Source organism: Ailuropoda melanoleuca, chromosome 4, assembly GCF_002007445.2.
Source record: "Ailuropoda melanoleuca isolate Jingjing chromosome 4, ASM200744v2, whole genome shotgun sequence".
In the NCBI taxonomy this organism is placed as follows: Eukaryota; Metazoa; Chordata; class Mammalia; order Carnivora; family Ursidae; genus Ailuropoda; species Ailuropoda melanoleuca.
In genome coordinates, this window is record NC_048221.1 from 20,938,824 (window position 1) to 20,961,031 (window position 22,208).

The 22,208-nt window shown below is 42.5% G+C and overlaps 1 protein-coding gene across 4 annotated transcripts in view; it reads right to left on the minus strand.

The window, feature by feature from the left end:
• Positions 1 to 22,208, minus strand: part of SFMBT1 (Scm like with four mbt domains 1) — a 117,416-nt gene that overhangs the window by 81,102 nt on the left and 14,106 nt on the right. For 2 of the 4 annotated variants that reach the window (XM_034658465.1, XM_019799387.2), the window contains exons 1-2: positions 3,486 to 3,768; positions 2,996 to 3,134 (exon numbers count right to left, since the gene is read on the minus strand). The exons of 1 other annotated variant lie outside the window; for it this stretch is intronic. The gene's annotated coding sequence lies outside the window, so the exon portion shown is untranslated. Of the gene's footprint in view, positions 1 to 2,995; positions 3,135 to 3,485; positions 3,769 to 22,208 lie in introns of those variants that run through there. One more of the 4 variants, XM_034658466.1, reaches the window with a different exon arrangement.

Here is a 22,208-nt window from a genome sequence, read left to right on the forward strand (position 1 = left end):
AAAAAAAAAAAAATTAGTGGTTGCCTGTCGCTAGGGCAGAGGAAGGACTTATTGGTAACTGGTCACAAGATCATTTTGGGGGTGGGGTGATGGAAGTGTTCTAAAACTAAATTCTGGTGACAGTTGCATGATTGTATCAATTTACTAAAACTCAGTAATACCAACATGGGGAGAGGGGTTATACTACCACCTAAACAGGTGCATATAAAAATCAAGGTTCCAGAAACCTCAAATTTTCTTAAATCCTCAGGTCATCCTGAGCAGAAGAATCTCTCACATTCAAACATCTTGAATCCAACAGAAAGTGGCTGGCGGCTCACACTCCCTGTGCTCTCGCCACTGAGCAGCTCCTCATTTCTAACACGGGAACCACATCACTGCTCTAGCGAAGGAAGGAAATGAGTGTAGAACAGAAGATCATTACCTGTTTTAAACTTTGTTTTCTGTGTCACTGCCCAGTTTATTCTTTGAAAGGTTCAAATATTACTTGCACTATGTACTGTGCTATTTCTGAATTATAACAAAAGCAAGAGTATTACTATTTCAAATTAACTCCACATTCAGTAGTTGTGAGGTATTTTCCCCAGTTTAATTTGCAGAGAGTAAGTGCTCATTTAAGCACCTGCTAAAATGGCCTGCACCCAATAACTGGGGCAAAACCTGGATGCCTGTCCTAAGGGCCCTAAGCCCCACAGTATAAGACCACTGAGCCACCGAGAACCTGACAGCCACCAGACTCAAGAGCCCACAAACTCTTCACTTAGTCAGCACCAGCTTGCTAAACCTGGAACAGGAATTTTCAAAAAGAGCCTCCTCTCTACCCCAAGATATATGGTATTAAGTACACAAACAACAGGAAAATAAAATCATTCAAGTGTAATTTAATCAGGATTGTTACTTATAGATAGATTTCCAGTGGCTGGATGTTTGTGTGTGTGTGTTCATTTTGGGGGTTTTTTTGGGGGGGGGGCTCTTAGCCCAAAATATTTTATAAAAATATGATATTACATTTTCATTCCAGAAACAGAGCTATTCTTTTTATATCATAATTTCAAAAGAAAAAAAAACCTCTTATAGGTTCTGCATAACAGCCAATACAACAAATCAAACTATAATATTCACATAGAAAAGACCTTAAAATAGAGATAATGCCAAAAGGATATTTAATAATATTTTTTAAATTAACTGATTTCTTTACATGCAATAAAGGGTACTGTGGTTAAAAAAATCATAATTTTAGAGATAAATACTGAATTATTTATGAAGTGATGTAATACTCAAGATTTGCTGTAAAATGATGTAGTAAGGGAGACAAAATTGTGCCTACCTGTCAGAAAGGAAAGTATATACAAAATAAGCCAGCCATGTGGTGATAACTATGGAAACCAGGTAATGGGATTTTCTGTTTCTGTGTATGTTTAAACATTGCCATGATAAAAAGTAAACCATGAAATAAAACTATAGTGAAAAATCAGCCTTCTCGAGGGGTTACAACAAAGCAGCAGCGTCACCGTTAACTGTCTGGACCCCAGAAATGAACAGAGCACATGGTAAGTGACATGATATTCATGGTGCTAGCGCGCGACTGGAGAGCGTGCTGCATTCTGAGCAGCAAGAGAGTGGACTCTCGTGACAAATATCCAAAATTACATTGTACTACATCCAAAACACAGTCTGTATTCGAGAGACCTTTCTGGAAAAATCAATGACATTTAACAAGTACATACTGACTAAAAGATCATCACTGTTACCTGGATATTTCCAATTTCTGATAATCCTTTTATTGAAACACCTATCTAACTCCTTCCACAACGAATGTTGAAGCTAGAACAGTAAGAGAAAAAAAACTGGTCTATCACTGGAAATCCATCTTTTGAAGTTATAATGTGGCATTTTAACTGAAAAAGAAGCACTATCACCAACTGCTAGGTCACACTTCGGTAATGAAACAGAAATTACGGTTCCTCCTGTTTTATGCTCTCACAGCTTTTAATGACTTAGGTAGTTTTATCCTGATTTTCCATTTTAATTATGGTAGATAATCATGTGGCAGATTCCCAAAATTTTGAGACAAACTTCTTTGTCACTCATGTACAGAGAAGAAATGCTGGCTCTTAAGTCCCTCAAGCTTTCAGTAGCATGATCACTCACTTGTACCACCTGGGACACCAACTTGACCCAGCCAATACACACATCTGCTAAGCAAAAACAATCCATCCCTGGTACCAAAAATGGGTCAAAGGGAGGGACAAAAGGGGCTGCAACTGTTTCAGTTTTGAAGTCTCCTTGACAACAAGGTACTCACAAGCACAAAGGTGTTCATCTTTTGCGGAGGCAAGGGACAGTTAAGTCAGATGCGCTGTGACTGAATAAAATGCAACTGTGGTACAGAGTAATATTTTTTTTCTTTCCGTGCAAATTCAGATTTTTTTGTGTTTCTGAAAAGTCAAAGTTTTTGTGTTTCTAAATTCTCGGGAGTAGGGTTGAATGTAGTCAGGTCACTTTTCTTATCAACCAGAAAAAACTTACTGCATATGATCCCATACTGTGAGGGCCTGAATGCCACTTGAGAAAACCTTGCAGTGACATAAGAGGACAAATGATAACTACTAAATACTCCAGAGAGACTGTACCAATGATGGGAGTTAAGCACAGGGAGGCCTCAGTTTAAAAGCCAGGTCCAGAATGAAGATGTGATTTTGCAAAAATAGGGAAGATGAAGACAGTTCCAAGCAAAGGATAAGAGCAAAGGCACAGGGATGGGATAAGTGCCGTGTATTAGTAAGCCTACTTCTCAGGTGCATAAACCCGGAAGGCATTCTCAAACACACCATATCTCATTTCATCCTCAGAGCCACTCTGCACAAAAAGCTGGCATTCACATACACAGCATACACAGCTACGAGACCAGTTTGGTTTGGGTTGAGGGCTTCAGGACAAGTAACAAGACAAGACCGGGAAGTCAGACTGGGGCTAGCCGAGAGGTATCACTTACCAAGGGTTTGGACTTCAACCTGAAGGAAGTATGGGCACACTCAGGGTCTGTGGGTGGAGTGTACGTAAAGAGATGGGCAGTGATGTTCAGGACGGACAGAAGCCTGGAAGCTAGTTCAGGGGATGCTTCCTTAGTAATTCTAAAAAGACCAGAAATACCAGAAGAGGAAGTGATGCGAAAGAAATACTTCATTTATAGAACACATCTACAATTCACAAAGGACTTTTGCTTAAACAATCTTGTTTTACCCTCAGAACAATTTGTAAGACAGAACATGTGTCATTTCACTGTAAGAACTGCAGCTCAGGTCATTTTCTTTCATGACTGCTCGTCACTCTGTTCCTGTGACATTAGACTGTAAGCTCGCTGAGGGTACTACAGGGACCATGTTGATTTGTGTTTGCCCCAGGAGCCCTGCCTCCGGGAGACACTCACTACATATGTGACAGACGAGCCAGCAAATACAGAGCGCATTTCCTCTTCCACTCACCTTTCAATGATGCGAAGATGCTTTTTCAACCAAAAATATTTTTTATTTTGCTTTGCTTTGTGTTAATTGATTGTTCTGACAATGAAAAGGCCTTCACAATTACAATAATTCTTTTTGGCACTTAGACTCCCACCTGAGGGAAAAAGAAGAAATGCACAAAAGGGAATGGCAGGTTCTCAGCCACCTTCCCGGTAGTATCAGAAATTCACTCCAAGCGATATATTAGTAGGGATGCGAAAAAGATTAACACTTGGTAGTTATTTTTTCAAAAATGTTGTTTTCTTGCAAAACGAACTGGATACTGAGGTAAATAACCATGTGCACGAGCATGTACAACGCAGAGGTAAGCAACTCTGGCCTAGGACATTTGTGCCAAAAAGCAAGAAAATCCTCCAGAGAAGAATGGAGGCGGGTCAAAAGAACAAAGAAGTGAGCCTGGCAGGGTTCCTACTGGCCAATCTGGGATAATTTACATCAATATAACTAATGAGAATAACAAAATTATAGCTCATTGAATAAAATAGAAAAAATGAGTCCATACTGACACAAATTTATAATAAATAAACCGAAAGCTTGATGAGGAATGGGATAGGTCCTAAGTACCTACCCACAAAATACTAATTAATTGCAAAATACTCATTAATTACAAATAAGATATAATGAGACATGCACCATTTCTGTGATATTCCTGCCAAAGAGTCATAACCCGAGTTTACTCTTGAGAAAACAGCCAACAAACCCAAACTGAGGGACACTCTACAACATAACAGGCCTATATTTCCAAACATAACAGGCCCAATTTCTAAACACATCAAGAACACCGAGACCATGAAAATCCAAAGAAAGGCTAAGGAAGACTCAGCAATTCAATGCAAAGCATGATTCCTAACTGGTTCCTTCTGCTCCTACCAGAAGAGGGAGGGTGGTGAGGGCTGGAGAGGGGAGGCTTCACTGGGGCAACTGGTCAAACCTGACTGCAGTCTGAGGAGTATTTGATGGTTACACCGTACTCACTATGCAGGAGGATGTCCGTACTGCAGGACACACATACCAGGGAATCCCACGAGATGGGGTATCAGATGGGCAACCTACTGCCAAAGGCTGGAGGGGCAGGGGACAGTTCTCTCCTATACTTATAACTTTGCTCTGTTTTTCACTGTTTCAAAATTTTTTAAATCTTTTAAAAATAATTAGTATCTCTCCAGAGTGAACATAATCATCTTCATACATACATATATATTTCTTTCCAACACAGTGTTCTCTTTGTAGGAAGAGTAGGAAAGGAGTCTCGCACTGGAGTGCTAGAGAAGTACTGTGAAATAACATTGCAAAACAAAACACGGAAACAAAAACCAGGCTTTACGCGTAGGAACCCGGACTTCAAACTCCAGTTCATCACATACAAATTCATGACCCTGGAAGACTTTTCATCCTTCTGGGTCTTCATATCCCAGTCTATAAAGTGGGAATGCCACTTTTTGTGCAGAGTGGCTCTGAGGATGAAATGAGACGGTGTGTTTGAGAATGGCTTCCAGGTTATACGCACCTGAGAAGTAGGCTTACTAATACCAAACAGCTTTTCTGGCTAAAGGGATACGAAAGATCCCTTTATTCTAATACCCTTGCTTTCCGGATCAGCAAATGAGACCCTGGACTCCTGCCAGGCAGAGGCGAGCTGCTTCCCATCCCAGAGAAGCCAGCGTTGGTCTGCAGCTCCAAGCACTGGCACACACGCTCATCTCACTCTCACGGAACTCTGACACAAACGTTATCATAACCGAACAGGTAAGGAAACCAAGGCTCAAGCAAGATTAACAAACTTACTCAGAATTCAGGTCTTTCGGACTCCAAAATTCATGCTATTTCCCACTAAATGCCATCTTTGTTATTTCCAAACATGATTAAAAAAGACATCACATGCATATGTTCAAAAAGCTTTTCTGTACCCTATGCACTCAAACTATGAATCCCTTACTCCCACAGTTCCCAAACTGTTATCCCTGTAAAACAGAAACTATTTAAGCCCTAAGTCTTTGTCCATCAACATTCTCAGCGATTTACAATAATCTTACTCACTCTCCCATCTAGGATAGGAGAATCAGCGACAGTGCTAAATACGGTAAATTTCTTAAAATGTCTTCCTACCTTCCCACCTAGTTACTCTTATTCCCACTTTTTAAAAGTTTATTTTTTTTGGTAATCTCTACAACCCAACGTGAGGCTTGAACTTATAACCCAGAGATCCAGAGTCTCATGCTCTTCCGATTGAGCCAGCCAGGCGCCCCCTATTCCCACTGTTTAGAGCAAGGCTCTTAATCTGGAGTCCTAGGCTCCACGAAGAGAACTCAGGGGTCCATGAATTTGAATGAGAGGAAGTTATTTTCTGTTTCCATTAACCTCAAACTGAAATTGAAGATGGCCTTCAAAACTAATGTAGGCAACCAATCACAGCAACATTACCAGTAACTGTATTCTGTCACCACAGAAAGAAGAGATATTTTCGTATCACATTACAGATGTTGCAGATATATGTAACTAATTTCCTTTGTAATCCTATGGATGAAATTTAAAACCATTCATATGAGAATAGGTCTACTGGCTTCACTAACTTACCAAAGGGGTACATGAATACCAAAAAGCTTAAGAACCCCTGGTTTTGAACAACAAAGTTGTTAATCTGCTGAGAATTTGAGAGAACGTGGGGGCTGGGGGGGGGAGCTTGATGCCAGATAATATAATCCTTTACTCTATGAATACATTTGTCTTTTAAACACATGAGCATTTCATCCAAAAAATATTTTCTGGTTCCTAGACTGTGCTCTACTGTGTAGCAGCCACAAAGATGGAACATTATCCCTTTGCCTCAAACTAGTGGAAAAGAAGACAAAAGAAGTAACAAGGTAGAATAACATAAATACTAAAAGAGAAGGACAACAGAAACCTTTAAAACTCAAACAATGGATTCTCTCCTTCTCACCAAACAAACAAGGCGCATCTGGGAAGGGGAGAAGGATCAGAAAACTGTTCTAGTTCTCAGTTGCTCCTACAGCCTGGAGCACAGGGGGGAAGGCAAAGGAAGACAGGTACCAAGAGGGAGCAGCTGGGCAGTGACTGCACATTGTGGCTGCCAGGGGAAAATGGCTCATGGGTCCTGATTCAACCCTCCGTCAAGCTGGTAGGCCTTTTCTATTCCTGAAATGCTTTTGGGAAAGGAAATTATATACAAAATTTGCTTAATTTTCTTTACATCAAGTAAATGCACAAGGGGGCAAGTGGAGCCATGTTTCAAAGTCAGATGACATTCACTTAATTTGTACAACCAAAACATAGTATGTCTATCCAATGACGTTTTATTTATGGCACAGTATTTGCTTTAGAGTAGCTGACTCTGGAAGTGGCCAAAGGGCCTCTCTCTGTATAAGCAGAACCTAACTCACAAAACAAGATGTTTAAATAACGTAATTTGGGGGCGCCTGGGTGGCACAGCGGTTAAGCATCTGCCTTTGGCTCAGGGCGTGATCCTGGCGTTATGGTATCGAGCCCCACATCAGGCTCCTCCACTATGAGCCTGCTTCTTCCTCTCCCACTCCCCCTGCTTGTGTTCCCTCTCTCGCTGGCTGTCTCTCTCCCTCTGTCAAATAAATAAATAAAATCTTTAAAAAAATAAAATAAAAAATAAATAAATAACGTAATTTGTTCAAAGCTTCCCTCACTGAATTTTAATCCCATAATATCTGCTATACCCTACCAACAAAAGGACACCAGGTAAAAGAACCATCCTAGGCAAAGATCATTAACCTTGTAACATCTATTTCATATCTTTATCTTTAGAATTGTTTCCCAGTATTTACCAAGACAATTAGAAACCAACATGTTTACAATGTTTGCTTGACCATTCTCACAACCTACCTCCGACCACTACCGAGCACAAACCCTCCCTTGTTCCTGGCACTACCCCAGGGATGGCCAAGCCTCTACAAAGCTCAGTCTTGCCTTGCCCTGAAGGATTTTACAATTAGGGACACAGCCACTGGGGGAGTTTTTGCAAGGCAAGGCATTAGGAAACTAGCTGCACAGAGAAAAGAGAGTTAACTGTGAGTCAAGAGAGCTGCAAAAATCAAAATCAAAGCAGGAGCTTCATCTTGGAGGATGGAAAGAACCTTGGAAAGCCAAAGGAGAGTGGAAGACATTCCACTCTCCAGAGCAAGCAGCATGCGAAAGCCAGCAAGGCAGGCCTGAGGCTGGCATCAGCTGTGTGGGGGATGGTGGCTGGGGTGGTATACGCTTGCCTGGAAGGGGGCAGGAGAGCTCAGCCTGTGTACAGAACAATAAGGCCGCACAGGAGGGTGTAAGTAACATGCAAAAGTTCTATACGCCACAAAAGGCACTGGCTAGAAAGGCCTGGGGAGTACTACATTTTAAAGTTGACCTATCACCTGCCAGACACACAAGTACAGGACAGTGAGGACTAGAGGCAGACCAGCAGGAAGGTGCTGACCAGTCCAGGGATGAGCTCTGGCGCAGACGAGCAGCCATCAGAGCAGCAAGGAGAGACTACACCTGAGAGACATTTCAAAGGAGGAAGTAAGAGAAAAATCAAAGATGATTCCAAATGTTATTACGCCAAAGGCCAGAGGCGAGGAAGAACTGAGACCTGGGAGTGGGGCGCGTTCTACCGGGACGCTACCCGAGATGAAGAGTCCCAGGAGCAGCTGCAAGGCAGGCCGCCGGCAGAAGATGGGGCCCGTGGGGTCCACGGCTGCGGGGTCCACGGCTGCGCGGTAGGTGAGGAGTCTGTCGCGCTGTGCCAGTGGCTGTGGATCAGAAACTCAGGGAGGAGGGAACTGTAAGGGGGGAAGGAATGAACACCTTCTGTCAGCCATGAGACCACTCACTTTGTGTGCCTTACACAGACAAGAAATCCCGAGGTAAGAAGAAGGCTTCCTCTCACAAAGAGTGAACCACCAACAAAGCCGAGTAGGGAAGGAAGTTCAAGGAAGACTCAGAAAAGGGCGCTGGGTCTGGCCAGTGTGAAGAGCACTGGCAGCCGCTGGACAGCTCGGCTGGGCAGCAGAAGCAGGGGCTGTGGTGTGGGGGGCTGAGGACAGAATGGCTAAATACAAAGTGAATGCAACACATGGAAGTGAGTGTGTATTTGGATACCTGGACAGTAAATGAACAAGATTTAACAGCCGCTTAAAAAGGACAGCAACACTGTGCAGTTCTTGCAATCCTTTGTTTATCTTAGTAATTAGGAAAACACTGACCAGTAAACCCAAAGGTCAAGAATTAGGGCCCATCTTCCATATTATTCAAGGTGCTCAAACTGAAGGAAAGTGACAGGCACATTTTTGTTTTTGCAAGGTCAATTTCAATTCAGCTATCAATATAAATAAATTAAAATATACTGATGAGAGCATATTTCACCTGCTTTACAGCTGAAAAGCTACCATCTCTCAAAACCGAGTACTAAAGAGACTAATAACAAAAACACAGAGATTGTTATGCATTAAGAAATTAAATATGCTATACTATCATCCCCAAATCCTAAATCATGTTTTTATGAATAAAACATCTAAAAGACTAATCAAAATCATCTAGAAACTTCCTGGGAGCCTGGCTGGCTCAGTTGGTGGACTGGGAGACTCTTGATCTCAAGGTTGTGAGTTTAAGCCCCACGCTGGGTGTAGAGGTGACTTTAAAGAAAAATCTTAAAAAAAAAAAATCATCTAGAAGCTTGCTATAGGATTTGATTATAATGCTGGTAAAAATGCTGGTTCAATGGAAAATATTCTTCCATCTGATCTCAGTGTGGAGCCTTAAATGGAGATAGACAGTCTGACCCATTCACAAAACATGCCTAGTTACAACTTATGCTTTAGTTTGTACTCAAAATAATAAAAGTATTCATTCCTCAATCCTTCACCTAAAGAATAAACTCTTCTAACAGAGGGGCCATGAGTAACACATAAACCCAGAATGGGCACAATATGGCATCATGGGTACAACTCTTAGTGGCATACATGACTGAGTGGCTCAAAGCTGACCCAAGGCAAGCATTCTGCTAAATTCATCTTTCTATCCTCCACTGTTTCAAACTTTCATAATACTGAACACAATGCAAGAACTTTATTCCAGATAAAAGAATCCAGACAACAGAGTCCTCATAGATTCCTCAACTCATTCAAACTGTAACAGACATTCACTATCCTTAATGAGTCATTAATTCAGGATGCAAACCTCACTTGTTACAAAACATGACCTGACATCATCTCATCTTACACAAAAAAAAGAAACGTTTCCTCAGTTAAAGACATAGTAATTCTCAACAAAAGAAAGGGGGGAAAAAAGATGAATTTACAATCATTTCCCTCTGCCTTTTATCAGAAACATTTTCATAAATTTGATGCAAAAAATACATTTTATTTTAGAATAGAATCATGACTTCTAAAAATCTTCTGTGAAGAATTTTTTTTTAAGACTTTAGTTATTTTAGAGAGAGATAGAGAGTGGTTGTGGCAGGGCGAGGGGGGGGGGGAGGGAAGCAAGGGAGAGGGTGAGGGAGAGCAGACTCCTCTCTAAGCACAGAGCCTAAGGCGGGGCTTGATCCTACAACCCTAGCTATAACCAAGACTTGGACGTCCAACTGACTGAGCCACCCAGGCGCCCCTTCTGGAAGAACTTTTAATGACTTATACCTTGAAATAGAAGAATGTAGAATTGGGGCACCTGGGTGGCTCAGCTGGTTAAGTGTCTGCCTTTGGCTCAGGTCATGATCCCGGGGTCCTGGGATCAAGCCCTGCATGAGTCTTCCTGCTGAGCAGGTAACCTGCTTCTCCCTCTCCCCACTCCCTGCTTGTGCTCTCTCAGTCTCTCCCTCTCTCTCAAATAAATAAAGTCTTAAAAAAAAAAAAAAAAGAGTCTAGAATCGACAAAATACAGTGTGACTCCTAAGAATTAAGAGTGATTTAAAATCGCACCATTTTTGTCATATTCTAGGAAATGCTTATAAATAGGTATATTACTATGTTTATTTTGGTTTTTTCTTTTGCCAAAATGTTCTAATTTTGTTTCTATTAGATAATAATCTAATAGATTAATTTGTATCTTTATTTCATGAAGGAGCATGGCTTATTTTCTATAAAATCCGTCTTGAGGTGAAGGGGGAAGAGAGCCGACATCCGAACACTCGAGGCTACGTGATCCATTCCACCACCCTCTGAAATATTCGCATTTTACAGGTAAGGAAAGGAGGCTTAAAGAAGTTTTTAACTTGCCCAAGGTTACAGACCCAGTAAGTAACAGCCAAATCCAAAACCTAAGTTCATTTTCCACATACCAGGCTGCAATTCAAAAAACACAATTTTTACACATAAACTTTTTCCAAAATGCATTTCCTCATGTTCTATCATTTCCTCTTAGACATTTTACTACACATTCTAAAGCCTCAATTCAGGAAAGAAGACAGACCACTCTGCAGAAAGTTTTTAGAACCACCAGCCAATGAATCACTGAACAATAAATAAAAAACCCACCTGAGAGCTGTCATAGGATAACAGGTGTTCCTTGGTAAAAAACTCTGAAGAACAACTACACATCTAGTCTACCCTATAACTGTACAGCCATTTGACATTTTTTGTTCCCACATCACAAAATCCGATGTTCCAGCGCTGGATAGGGCTGTCCCAGGCTCTCTCAGGACCAGACTCTTGAGAGCAGACAGGCCTTCAATGAGTGTTGATGAAGCGAGTGAATGAATAAAGGCACAGCTGGCATCAATACAGCAGAGAGAAATCATGAAGTTGGGGGACCCCAAAATGAAAACCTAAAGCAAACTCAGCGCCTGGCTGGCTCACTCGGTAGAACATGTGACCCTTGATCTTGGGGCAGGGACCTCGAGCCCCATGTTAGGGGTAGGGTTTACTTAAAAATAGTTGTGTTTTTTTTTTTAATAAGGCAACCTCACCTCAATAAAAATCATTTAAAAAGCCAAAATCATCTCTGAGTCATAAAAACTAACAGACCTGCATCTACTCATTTTCTACAGTCAACTGTTAAATACCGGCATAACCGAAGACTGTGTAACGAACGGCATCTCACTGTGGTTTTTCTTTGTGTGCAGTCTTCTTTTTTTTCTTTGCAATTCACTGTGTTTTAATGTCTATTTTCCCCAATTAAAGCCACAAGTGTGGCTATCAACAAAAAGAGAGAGACAGACAATAACAAGTGTCAGCAAAGATGGGGAGAAACTGCAACTCTCACGCATTGCTAGCGGGGATGTAAAATGACACAACCACTTTGGAAAAGCAGTTTGGCAATTTCTCAAAAAGTTAAACATAGAGGGGCGCCTGGGTGGCTCAGTTAAGTGTACAACCCTTGATTTCAGCTTAGGTCATGATCTTAGGGTCATGAGATCGAGTCCCCCCCCATCAGGCTCTGTGCTTAGCGTAGAGCCTGCTTAAGATTCTCTCTTCATCCCTCGCCCTCTGCCTACCCCCTCCCGCTCTCTCTCTCTCTAAAAATAATAATAATAATAAAAACAAAATAAATAAAAATAAGAGACAAAATAAAGCCTACAATTGTTTGTCAATTTTCTGCCTCAGATGGCCAGGTATGCAGTGGGGAAGACTTATTTCATTAAAGACAATGTAACTGTTTCTGTCTTAGATGGCTATCTTTTTGGGGGTCATACCTTTAGCAGCAAAAGAAAAGATAGAGCATTCTAAGATCCAGAACACAATCATTAACAAATTAAAGGACAAAGGAAAAAGAACTACTAGAATTCGAAGTTGACACTCCTCACTGCAAAGCAGGAACCAACTGCTCACCCACCATCAGACCCCACGGCCCCTCGGCTCCAGGAACCTTACGGCCACAGCCTGGAACAGTCCAGCGAAGGTCAGGATGAGCACATACACCTTTAAAGCAGACAGAACTTTCACAAAGTGGTTGTACCGTCTCACACCCAGCATCAGTGAAGAAAGCCCCCGTGACTCCACATACCGACTTCCTAAAGTGAGATTTAAACATTTTTGCAAATCTAGTGAGTATGTCATGGTATCTCACTGTGTTCTAATTTGCACGTTTGTATAAGAATTTGGTCTCTGGACAAAAAAGGAAATTTTTGAAAATTTTGAAAATGGTGGTGTCATTTTACTGTCCATGACTACTAATATAGTGAGTGATGCTTAGTTTAAGAGTTCACTTCCTCATTCACTCATTCACACTTACCAAGTGGTGAACAACACGAAGTCCCTGTGGTCGTAGGGGATCACAGTCTAACCTGCTTAACAGCAATCTCCCATGCCCCCTCCACATGACTCGGTCTTTCACTCTTAATAAACAAAACCCCCTCAAAGGCCAGAGGGAAAGGAGTCCAACATGTTACATGGTCAAGTTTACTTGCTGAACCTAAACAGCAATCTGGGAGAAGTTCCAGCATTCACACCGAGAAGACCTCATAAAATAAGCAACCCCACGCCTCTTTCCTTCTCTTGCAGCTTAGACCTCCACTTTCCAAAAAATATTAACAATATTTGGAAAGGAAAACCCTTGACAAGATGAGTGTGACTTCTTGTAAGCATCTGTGTACACCCTGTGCTATTTCCAAACCCCTCTTCTCTCCTTAAAGAAGATGCATCTCCATGGACAGTAAGCAGCAATAAACTCCTGCTTCTGCGTTTCTTTAACACAAACTGAATGTCTACTCACATTCAGAAAACTGAAGAACACAAGAGCCAGTAGAGAATAAGCTTACTTGCACAGAGCCATGTGAAGATGCCAGGAACTTCCTTTATCTTCCCACCACCTGCTTGCATCTGCTCCCTTCCTTCCGACAAAGGGAAATCCCTTCCCCGAGGCTCTAGATTCCCCCTCCTATCCACTTCATAACACAAAACCTTCCGTATTCCTTCGGTACTCCATCCCCTCTGAGAAGCATGCAAACATGCCCTAATGCTCCAAGCCAGGAAGAAAAGAAAACCTCTAGTCACCTCTTAGCCTTTTTCTGCCCCCCTCACAGTACAACATCTCTTCTCCGAGGCTGGTCCACACATCACCCCTCACTTCCTCCCCAATCTGCCCACCGCCTATCCTAAGACAATGACGTGGCTGTTGACCAGGCCACTGTGACCTTCCAATAGCCTAACCCAATCTAAGGCCCCCATCGACTTAGGAAACTGCCCCTTGTCCTCAAAGTGTTTTTTTCTCTCAGCAACTGGGACACGCTCTCCTGGTTCTCCTTCCTCCCCTCAATCCAGTCCTTCTCAGTCTGCTGGCTCCTCCAGAACCACATCGACCAAACCTGGGACGTCCTTGCAGCAAGTACTGAGTTCTCTTCTCTCCCCCACATGCATCCGACCTTCTCTTCCTAGGTGAGGTCATGCAAATTCACGACGACAAGTACTACTGATGTTATGAGGATTTGCTCCCTGAGCTCCAGACACGTATGTCCAAGTCCTCACTCAGAATCTCCCCTTCAATGTTCCACAGACAACCAAAGCTGAGCCCCAGTTCGCTCCCCATTCAACTCTCCCTGGCTTCCCCACCTCAGTACTACACAACCAAGCCCAGATACCAACCATCGCCCAGCCATTAGCAAATCCTATTGAGTCTACTATCCCCATGGACCTTACCCCACAACCACTTCTCTCCATTCCCGCTGCCTTCCTCCTAATTTGAGCCACCTGGACTACTGCAGGAGTCTTCAAACCGCCTCCTGTCTCACTCCCAGAAATCGATTCTCCACGGAGCAGACAGGTATCTTTTATTTTTTTTTAAAGATTTTACAAAATTTTAATAGCAGACAGATACCTTTTCAAAGGCAAAGCAGATCCTGTCACGATCCTACTTAAAGCCTTTCAGTAGCTTACTCAATAATAAACTCCAAACCCCTTACCAAGATCTACAAGGCCCTGCTTACAGCACCCCAGCTTCCTTCCATTCATATTCCCTCTATGGGATCCTACTTCACCGCAGATTCTTTTCTACCTCAGGGCCTCTGCAAGTGTGCTCCCTTGCCCAAAGTGCTCTCCTCACACCTGTATCTCACCCTGCACGTCTGAAATCAGCACTTTTTTTTCTAATCACCCTATTGAGCACATCCGCATCTTACTCTCTGCCATATCACTCAGTCTACCTGCCAAGTACTCGTCGCCAATACTAGACTCTGTTTACGTCCAGGCCTGTCTGCCATCCCCCAAACCTCCCGCAATGCAGGCTCCCCCCTTGTTAGGGTTGTACATGCAGAGCTGATGGATATCTGTAGGCGGAAAGGAGAGACAAATCGAGGGTGGAGGAAGGACAGAGAGAGAAAAGGGAAGAAAACATTTCCAAACTATATCTAGCTTCCACCAATTTTATAACCTAGACTTGTACCTCCCGTAAGTGAAAGCAGAGGTTCCTCACTGGCAAGCTGAGCCTACCAGTAATGCTCTATATATGACTTCACCTACCCATAAAGTGCTGCTCTAACAGCACTCTGCCTATCTCGTACTCAGTGCACTTACAACTAGTCTCAGAAGTTACCAGGGCACACCTAAACTTGTAATGTAAATTGAAAAAAATATGCCTAGGGGCGCCTGGGTGGCACAGCGGTTGAGCGTCTGCCTTCGGCTCAGGGCGTGATCCCGGCGTTATGGGATCGAGCCCCACATCGGGCTCCTTGGCTCCTCGGCTATGAGCCTGCTTCTTCCTCTCCCACTCCCCCTGCTTGTGTTCCCTCTCTCGCTGGCTGTCTCTATCTCTGTCGAATAAATAAACAAAATCTTTAAAAAAAGAAAAAGAAAAAGAAAAAAATATGCCTAAAACATAATGCCAAGAAGCAGAAAAGATAATACAATATCCAAGTGTTTCATGCCTAAATTCATTACAAAATACCTCTAAAATAACAGAACATTAACGTAGCATGATCTGTATATGGGGGTATATTACATTACTATCTCTTCATCTGTGTATGTTTGAAATGTCCCATGGTAAGAAGTTAATAAATAAAAGCAAATGCCTTGAAGAAGTTAAGAGTAACGGTGTCTGAGTCACAGACATTTTCCTGGTTCAAGTGCACCCCACTTGGAGATTTAATTTAAATGAACGGGTAATAGTTTCTAAAGGTGTTTTCCTAAGACATCAGCTCCTTGGGAGCATCTGAGGGCCCAGGAAGAACAAGGGCCGCCCCTTCACCTGCTCTGGTCACAGCCTCCCAGCGCCGGCACCAGCAGCCCACCTTCCTAGGAGAGCCTCCAGTAACCACAGATCAAAAACAGAGCAACTTCAGGGTAGGAATAAAATCATTTAAAAGGAAGAAGCAGTGGAAGTATGCAGAAGAGAAGAAGAAATGGTTTTTGCTTAAATTCAAACAGAACATTTTTCTCATAGAATTTTGATGAGGTAATATTTCTAACGTGGTGTTTCAAATTCAGAAAGGGACTTTCAGGAGACTAAAAAGGCAAATACACCAGGGGCCAGCCCCCCCCCCCGTACAGTTCCTCCTCTCAAGGATTCCTTTTCTATAGCATTAAATAAAATGTTACGGCTGTCAGTAGTAAAAACGCAAATATTAAGCCCTCATTTATTCGGTGGCACAAAGAACAGAAGAATCTAAGCTGCTCTGGCAGTTCATTATTTTGCTGTAGAAATTACTCTGGCATACGGGAAAATAAAAATAATAGACATTTATTTCAGTTTGTTTAGATGAAGAAAATAATTTTTAAATCCTATTAGAAAATTAAGGGACTACAGCTAGGTGCAGTTTTAAGAAATCGATTACATCCTTACAAGTAAATCCATGAACATAATGAGATGGATCCAAACCAGCACATGAAAAATCCATTAATTTATGTTTACAAGTAGCATAGGATCACACTTAAATAAAAGTAATCAGCATTACAGAAATCCAAAATAACCGAGGAATAAGCTGGTACTTGAACATAAATTCTTTAATTCATCAAAAACATGGTAAATTACTCTCTGAAGAGACTTTTTAACATTAACAGCCCTTAGAATTTCAGGTTTTAAGGAAAAAAGAATGTGAATTTCATAAAAAATAAATCATGGTAGGGGTGGCTGGGTGGCTCAGTCGGTTAAGCATCTGCCTTCAGCTCAGGTCATGATCTCAGGGTCCTGGAACTGAGCCCTGTGGTGGGCTCCCTGCTCAGCGAGGAGTCTGCTTCTCCCTCTCCTTCTGCCCCTACCCCACGCTTGTGCTCATTCACACTCTGTCAAGTAAGTAAATAAATAAATAAATAATTGTAAAAAGAAATCATGGTAGAATTCTAAATCTATAAATACAATCACTGCACAGGATTTCATCTTCTTGGGGGTGGGGTAGCTTCTTGGTCTATCAATGACATACTTCGCATCCAAGAAACATACCCTCAACCCAGATCCCTGGGCCAGTTTTAACTGGGGCCTACGGAAGTGAGGAAAGGGGCAAAGGAAACAGGGTCCCACGAATTCCAACCATTTCCACTATTTTCTCCCTCTGCATCATGAGAGATTAAAAAGGCTGTCATCCCTAATAAAAATAAGCTTATTATTGATAGATCGATGTCATAAATATTGATGAGTACTGAACACGAATATGGTTAGCAATCAAGTATATTTAGACTTTGCTCCCTTGTTCATAAAGTCAGAAGACAAAGGAAGGGAGAAGAGGAGACACAAGATACTGGCAATTCATCTTGGGGGAGTGGGGGAGCCGGGGATGATCTCAGCAGCAGAGAAAGGAACACTTGGTCAGAGGTACCATAAATACAAGCCTGTCACATCCTAGGCCTGTAAATGACAGCAGGAATCTGAGTAACGACTCTGTAATCAGATTAGGAGAAGCCAGTATGATCCTTTAGGTGACGAGATCTAATCTAGGACACAACTGGGCCTAAACACAGATTTACTGAACTCACGGAAATGAGCACTTAATCACGCTAAGAGATCATGGCCACAGTGAAGATATGTTTCCTGTCATGTTCCATCTCTAGAGGCTGAGTTCAGTTTTGTGGTTCAACACATGGATGTGACCAGGCTAAGCTGGGATTTAATTCTTAGCTTGCTAATGTTTCACGCATGATCTCAGATCTCACCCTGTGTTATTAATTTGGCATCACAGCACAAACGACTCAATTTAGTTTGTCCTACATCTAAGTTTATCTCCCCCAAATGAATTATATAAATATCCCCTGTGCTGGACAGTTTATGTCAGTACTTAGCCCCACACCTACCCTTCTAGACTGTCCCTGAATCATCGGGCCTGAAATCTACATTCCCAAACCCCTGGTAGCTGGGCTCCCGTGAGGCTCTAGCGGCAGCCCTGGCAGGATGAACTCCAACAGCACTGGTGCAAATGGGGATGTGTGGGCTCTGAGGAATACCACATTCCCCATTTGCTCCTCCAACCCTTCCTTTTGTATCTAATTCCTAGAATCATTGCCCCCTCTTTCTGGGTACCCTGAGATCAAGACCTGAGCTGAGATCAAGAGTTGGGATGCTTAACTGACTGAGCCACCCAGGCGCCCCGAACTAGACCCCTTTTTGACTGAAGCACCTGGAGTGGTTTCCCAACTAGACACTGACTGACAGTCCACCAAATTCAGAATTTATATAATTCACAGACCAGGGTGAATCTATGCTATTTCTGTGCTGTGAAATATTCATTCATTCACTCATTCAACAAATTTTTACTGTGCACCTACCAACAGCCAGACCCTGTTATAAGTGTTAGAGACAGTCATAAACAACACAGACAAAAATCCCTCTCCTCAAAGAGCTAACATTCTAGTGGAAGAGAGAGAGAATACACAAACAGAGAAATAAAATGCACAGTGTTAGATAATGCTGAGGAAAAAAAAAAACTAAGCAGGGGCAGGGATGTGAAATGTTGGAAGAGGGCTGAAATTTTAGATATGCAGGTCACTGAGGTGATTTTTGGAAAAAGAGACGAAGGAAATGAGGGAGCCAGTTGTACACGTATGTACAGGAAGAGCATTCCAGGCAGAGGGAACAACGTGGAAGGAGACCCTTCCATGCTGGAGAAAAGCAGGAGTCCTCTGTGGCCAGAACAGATAAGGGGAGAAAGGCTGAGAGGTGGGGAGGCTAGGCCATGGGAGCCTTGCGGGATACAATAAAGACAATAAAGACGTTAGCTCAGCAGCAGGTTCTGAGCAGAGGAGTGACATCCTATGACTCACCTGTCAACAGGACCCCACCTGTCAATGGCAGACTGGAGGGGGCAAGGGCAGAAGGAAGGGGACCCACCCAAACAAGACTGGATGTTATCGAGGGCCAACTGGTGACAGTGAGGATGCTGAGCAAATCCTGAATACACTGTCAACTCCTACACGGTCTTACAAAGTCGGGGGCTGGTCCCAGAATCTTCCTGGAATTTACATCAATAGAAATTTCTATAGGACTCATACCCAGTGAGAATACAATGGCGTTAGCCAAAGAAAATTAAACAATTGCAAATTAACATTCTGTAATAGCCAATATAGGAAAAAACTAATGTATAACATATGCCAGGGTTATAAAAATATTAAAGAATATAGAAATATCGAATTTATAGTATCTAGAAATTCAGTTTTTATTTAGCTGATCAGATTGGAGATAAAATATTACTTTATTAATTTTATTTCTAAGAGGAAAATTATCATATGTAAATTTTCTAGAGAGCAATAAGGAATTTTATACCTAGAAGAAATCCGATAGTCCCCTTCTCTTCATTTTGGGATGAAGGTAATAACACCCAGATATAAACGAAGCTTAGTCCTTCAAGCATCAGAATGTATCTTAACAGTGGATGGAAATATTTCTGAAATATATTTTTACTTCCTTATCTCTGTAAGAGTGAGCATTCTGAACAAACTTTTTAAGTTTTTCTTGATAATTCTGATAACTTCGATAACTCAAAAGAACCTAGTGTCGGATGTCCAGCTACAAATAATGCTGGGCTTTGCAAACGGCTGCCACCAGTGTGCAGCCCTGACAATCTCCACTCGTCTCCCTCCCAGCTAATGGGGTTCACTCCTCACGAGGCTGGGAAAGAGCTAGGAACTGTCCATAAACAAAAGTGAGACCAGGAAAAAACCGAAAGGGAGAAACGATCAGCTTCGTAGCAACTACTGGCAGCACTCAGAAATGGGTTTTGCTTGTTCCAGCTGTTGGGCCGTGTTGTGGGGCAAAGCCTGCCCCCAACGGATGTCTGCAGAGGTGATACGTGTGCAGTCCTTTAGAAACAGTTTTGCCCCAAAATGCAATTCATCACTTCTAAGAAAGCATAACGTTTAAAATTACTTAAAGAGAAATTAACCTTCTGACCATTCACATGATAAATATCAGCACATAAAATAGCAAATTGCCGGGGCGCCTGGATGGCTCAGTCGGTGAACTGTCCAACTCCTGATCTCAGCTCAGGACTCGATCTCAGAGTCATGAGTTCAAGCCCCACATTGGGCTCCACACTGGGCAAGGAGCCTACTTTAAAAAAAAAAAAAGCAAATTGCCAAAGTATTATTTACTTCTCAAATAACAACTTAAAAGTACAAATAGGAAAATAATAAGCTTTAATAAAAGGGCACTTCACTTCTTCTACAGCCTACCCCACCAGAAATTCTCCAGTAGGCTGACATAAACTTACGTTTCTAGTTCCTTTACTACCGTGCTACCAAAACTAGTCTATTTTTAAAAATTAACAAAAAAAGGTTAAGGTTAATCTGTATTGGAAAGGAAAGATTCACAAAAACAGAGAACCATAAATCAAAACTGCAAATGACTCACATGTAAGGACTCAACATAATAAGCTCCCTCAGCAATCAAACAGCAAATATGGGAGCTCAACAGATAACATGAGTAAAAGTCTGGGGCCCTGTGAGGATATACTATAATTCTTGCCAAGCTGCACGCTCATGGCCAGAGATCGAGCATTTTCCCTCCATCCCCGTGTCTTGACTACCACACACTCCTCCAGTTCTAGGTAGGTCCCCAGGGCCCTAGTTCCAGATGTGAACAGCCCATTTTGAGCTAGCTCTCTGCTTCCTCTACTACTCTCAAAGAGAAAGAGCTGGAAGGAACCCCACCAGGTTTAAACAGCTTTATGAGGAAGGAGCACTAAAGATAAAGGATTGGAAAGGGATTTGCAAAGGAAGAAGTTCAGGGTTATTTTCTTATTTTACACTGGACCTTTTCTCCACTAAAAACCACAATAATTTAGCTTATTAGAAAGACTTACGCTAACAATACTAACAATACAAGTATTCACCGATCAGTCACTCCCTGAACTTTACTCCGACAAAAACTATTCCACAAAAATTATTTCCCAAAACAATACCCTACAAGATATAGCCCCTTCCCACACACCCATCAAAACATCTTCCACAGCTGGTACTGTATGCCTTTCTGACGGCGCTTGCACAGGAGCGATTCTGCGGCCGGTCTTACCACAGTGCTGTAAGCTTCTCCAGGGCGGGGAGCTCGCTCCCCTCTGCCTTCCTCAAACTCCTGGCACCAATGCTTCCCTTCACAGCTATTTAGCGTTTGCTAAATGAATTTCTGTGGTATCAGATCATGATCCCTCCAATTCATTATTGAGAAAAAAATACAACCTTCTAATGCGGCAGTAACACTGCTGCCCCCAGGGAAGGGTGTTGCCACTTGCACAAGAGAAAGAAATCCAGGGCCTACCACCTGCCTGAGTCAGGACCTCTGACCTGCCCTGCTCAGCAGCACCTTTCTCAACAAGCAGTGGGAGAGTCTGAGAAGTCACTGCAGCAGCCCTGTATGCACGTCAGGCATTATCCACAGGCTGCCCTTCACATTCTCAAAGTGAAAACACGCCTTCAAGCCACTGCTTCTTCTACCTCCTCTTCCGCACTGAATGGTCCACCGTGCTGGGCTGGCCCGTGGTCTTATACAGCCTTTCACGAGACAAAGAATCTGACTAACCCGAACTGCCTGCTGGTCTCTATACTTCTTCTCGTATCCCTTCTTGAAAGCACCTTATCAAACCATAAAACCTGCTTTCTGACACAGTGTGTGATACTGTGTGACACCATCTTCGCCACAAGCCCAAGTCTACAAGTCACATCTTTTTGCCTGCCTCCCCGGTCCAAACTACTCCCCAGAACACAGAGTAAGCAGCAGAGAGAAGGCCCCAGCAGAGCGGACACCCTTGGCTCAGGCACAGCCAGCAGCACCCTCAGGGGCTAAGGGGCCCTGCAGGAAAGATCACTGCTGCTCACAGACCACTCGGCTCCATGTGCGTGTCCTCTGAACACACGGCAAGGGTCACAGGTTAGGAACAGATGACCACAAAGAAAAAGAATACAGTACCGTGAACTGTCACATGTTTTGAGCAAAGCATTCTGGAAGCGACAGTGGTACACAGAGGAGACACTGACGGGGATATGAATACATGCTCTGAGCAGTGTTCTGAAGTTCTTCCAATAAAGGGGAATAACTAAGAACTTGGACTACTGAGATACAGAACGCTGTAGGGTTCAACGACAGAATGCATCAAAATTCCAAATTCAGTTTCTTCAGAAATCACTGCACTGCAACCACAGCACGATGTTTAAAATTCCTTACCAAGTAGCTAAAATAAAAATCAACTGGTTTTTATTTTTTAACTTAGCTACATATCTGCCAAACGAGCAAAAGAACACAAAAAAATTTCCAGAAAGTGATATGATTTGTTAGCCAATCCATGGTTCTGCCATCTTCTCAAAACCAAAATACAAA